At 38.3% G+C, this 3,864-nt stretch overlaps 1 protein-coding gene across 4 annotated transcripts in view; it reads left to right on the top strand.

The window, feature by feature from the left end:
- LOC117170435 (venom carboxylesterase-6-like) overlaps positions 1 to 3,864 on the top strand; it is a 92,699-nt gene that overhangs the window by 14,603 nt on the left and 74,232 nt on the right. The window lies entirely within an intron of this gene.

The raw sequence follows: 3,864 nt of genomic DNA, 5'->3' as shown, positions 1-3,864 counted from the left end.
TCAGCCTACATCCTATCAAGTTATAGTTTCCAGAGTCTACCACGTGGAGGTGACAGTGCGATTTTAGACTCCTTTTATCTGCAAGATGATTCGGGGTGCTCACATGCTTCAATTCGTTCTTCTCTTTGTAGTAGATAACTACTGTAAAAATGGACGCCTGATCATTATTCCAATGAGAAGATTGGATCGCAGTACTTTATTTACTCAAACACTTTATACCTGAGAAGTTGGTTGAATCATGCATTTGTTTTAAAAAATTGCAAGAGCAATAACCAATTATTGTGGGATAATAAATTATAATAGTGAGGAATCATTTATCTTCAGAAAAATACTGTTCATTTTTAAGCTCTATACTTGGTCAATCGCTTTTCAAGTTTTTTTAATCCTTCAGAAAAGTGCGTTTTCGGAAGTTCCTCAAAAAAAGCACTTACAGAGGCAATGATGTCTTCGTTGTCTGGAAATCTCTGTCTACCGAGCCATTTTTTCAAGTTTGGAAATAAAAAAAAGTCACTGGGGGCTAAATCTGGTGAATACGGTGGGTGTTCGACCAAGTCGAATTTTAGTTCTTCAATTTTAGCCATTGAAATGAAGCATGTGTGAACTCGGGCGTTGTCGTGATGAAAGAGAATTTTTTTTCTCGCCAAATGTGGTCGTTTTTTTTTAATTTCTTCTTTCAGCTGCTCTAATAATGATGCATAATATTCACCAGTGATTGTTTTACCCTTTTCCAAGTAGTCAATAAGTATAACTCCACGTGCATCCCAAAAAACTGTAGCCATAACCTTACCAGCTGACTTTACGATCTTTGCCTTCTTTGGAGCTGGTTCGCCTGTGGAAATCCACTGTTTGGATTGTTCCTTCGTCTCAGGAGTGTAATGGTGTATCCCTGTTTCATCCACAGTCACAAATCGACGAAAAAATTCCTCACGATTCCGACTTATGTGCGCCAAAAGAGCCTCAGAGGCGACCACTCTATTGCCTTTGGTTCGTCACTTATTGATGTACGACCACGCTTAAATTCATTTACCCAGTTATAAACCGTTGCTAAGGCAGGGGCAGATGTGCCAGGAACTGAGTCCAATTCATTTTTTATCTCATATGGAGTTAAACCCTTTGAATGAAAATGTTTGATTACCGCTCTGAACTCGTTTTTTTTTCATTTTTCTTAACGAAAAATTTTTTTTTCAATTGTTTATAAAAACACGTAAACTCAGAAGATGTGGACTACGACTGCAACATATATCTAGTCGGGAGTGGTGCTGACTGAAAACAGATGATTTGGAGCGATTCGCGCGCCATCTGTTGGTCATTCTAAGAACTTATTGAACTACCCTCGTACAAAAAAATGGCATACTTGAAAACTGTTCCGCGGTATGCTGCCGCATAACGCGCGAATGCGGGCGCGAGGACTCCCTCTACAACCGGCTCTGTAACTCAATGAATTTCAATTTGTCCCTTTTCATATTAGACATTTTTCATAGTAAAAAAGTCAAGCTTTCTTTTGAGACTATTTTAAAAAAATCGTAGATGCCTAAATTGCGAAAAAAGTTAAATAAACAATTGATTTATTGGAAAAATTGTTTGAACAATTTTTTTTGTTATAAATAATAAAATGGGATGAAAGCGTGTAAAAAGCACTTTCCAAAACCCTCATAAAAAATTTAAATCGCGTAATTAGAAAGGAAGTTACAAGCGTTTGAAAATACCCCTGCAGGCATTGGGGTTGAAAATTCAACCCCCCCCCTCACTTGGGGATGGTTGGTAATCCTGGTCTATAAGTTTGTGGATTAACTACTGTTGGGTAGGCGAACATATTCCCAGAATTTAGAGACAATCGAAAAATATGACTTTTTGAGTTGGGGCAGTTGAGGAATAATGACCCATCTGCAATCAATAGAGCGGAAAATTCTACGTTCAGGTACGTACCCAAGTCATAGGTCAATTGTAACAGTCAAGGTCAGTTAGAGGTTATTGGAAATTAAAAAAGTTTTCCAAGAGGTCAGTGTAATTCCTGAAGTAAATTTCAGCGAGAAATTCATTGGTAAGCTCTGTATTGATCTTGGTTACAGCGTTTTGAATATTGTAAAATCATAAGGAAATTTTTCATTAAAAGTCCCAGGTGTTCTGGTGAGAGTTCTGTTCCTTCCCGAAGAGTTATACAATCCTATACCGTTTTTGATACCTAATTCAATACCTAAGGCGATACCATAAGTCCTATACCGTTTTTCCATACGAATATTACGAATCGAAACTAAATTTACGTATTACGAGTACATACTTACTACCTTTCGCTAAAAGATTATCATGGCGCAAGCTAAACTTTCGGAACGAGAGAGGGTATCTGTATTAATGATGTGTGGTTGGGGAGATCGAGTTCAATCTTATGATCAAGTTCGTTTGCTTTTTACTCGCACTTTTTGTAATGGAGAAGGGTTAAATCCTGTCTCAAAATCAGCAATTAAAAGAACTGTGAGGCGCTTTATGAATTATAGATCTATCAAGGACCTTCAGAGAACTGTTCGGCTAATATCTGCAGGTCTGAGGAGATGCAGATGGACATAGCCGAAGCATTTATTGAAAACCCACATCTTAGTTCACGTCGAGCTAGTGATGATCGTGATGTGGCTCCTTAGACAGTGCCAAATATTTTAAAGAGCATGAATTTCCATCCTTACAAAGTTCTTCTGGTACAAGAGCTCAATGAAGACGATCCTGATCGTCGGGTTGCATTTTGTGAAATTATGATAGACAGAATTGATAGAGATCCTCTTTTCTTGTACAATACAGTATTTTTAGATGAATCTACTTTCACTTATCTTGAATGATACATTAATAGGCCCTTTCTTCATCGATGGTAATCTTAATGCCCGTGCATATGAGGAGCTTCTCAGAAACCAAATTGTACCAAGATTAAGGGAGATTACAGACGATAATTTTCAAAATATTTGGTTCCAGCAGGACGGAGCAGCGGCTCATTACGGTAGGAAATTTCGAGCATATTTGGATACTCAGTTCCCTCAAAGGTGGATTGGAAGAAGGGGTGAAATCGAGTGGCCTGCTAGATCTCCTGATCTGACGCCTCTCGACTATATTCTTTGGGGTTATTTAAAAAGCAAAGTATTCTCAACGCAACCACAAATCTTGGACAAATTGCAGAATCGGATTCTGCAACAGGCTATTTTGATTGATACGGAGATAATTCTTAATGTTGTAACTCACTTTTACAATCGCATAGCTGTTTGTCAAGAAGCTCAAGGTTTTCAGTTCGAAGATCTTCACTGAAGCGTGAGAGGCAAGGGGACTCACGTTAATCAAGCACTCCGAAACGTGAGAGGCAAGCGGACTCACGCTAATCAAGCAACCTGAAACGTGAAAGATAAGGCGACTCACGCTAATCAAGCACAACAAAGGGAACAGAATTTACTATGTCCACGTCGTTGTTCCTGGATAATGCTAAACGTAAACGTAAACTGCTTGGGAAAAACCTTGAAAAAACCTTGAAGATCATCACCAAGATCAATACAGAGCTCACCAATGAATTTCTCGTTGAAATTTACTTCAGGAATTGCACTGACCTCTTGGAAAACTTTGTTAATTTCAAATAACCTCTGACTGACCTTGAACGTTACAATTGACCTATGACTTGGGTACGTACCTGAAAGTAGAATTTTGCGCTCTATCGATTGCAGATGTAAAAAAGGGGGTTTCCGTTAAAAAAAAAAGTTGACCTTCAAAAAACTATGAAGGTCAACTTCAAGCTCAAAGTGAAGGACACCATTGACTTCCTCGTTGAAATTTACTTCAGGAATGACCTTCACTTTTTTTAAACATATTTTACCTGAGAAAATATCCAACCGTCCCGGG

Source organism: Belonocnema kinseyi, chromosome 1 (assembly GCF_010883055.1).
Source record: "Belonocnema kinseyi isolate 2016_QV_RU_SX_M_011 chromosome 1, B_treatae_v1, whole genome shotgun sequence".
Classification (NCBI taxonomy): Eukaryota; Metazoa; Arthropoda; class Insecta; order Hymenoptera; family Cynipidae; genus Belonocnema; species Belonocnema kinseyi.
This window is presented reverse-complemented; position numbering and strand designations above follow the sequence as displayed.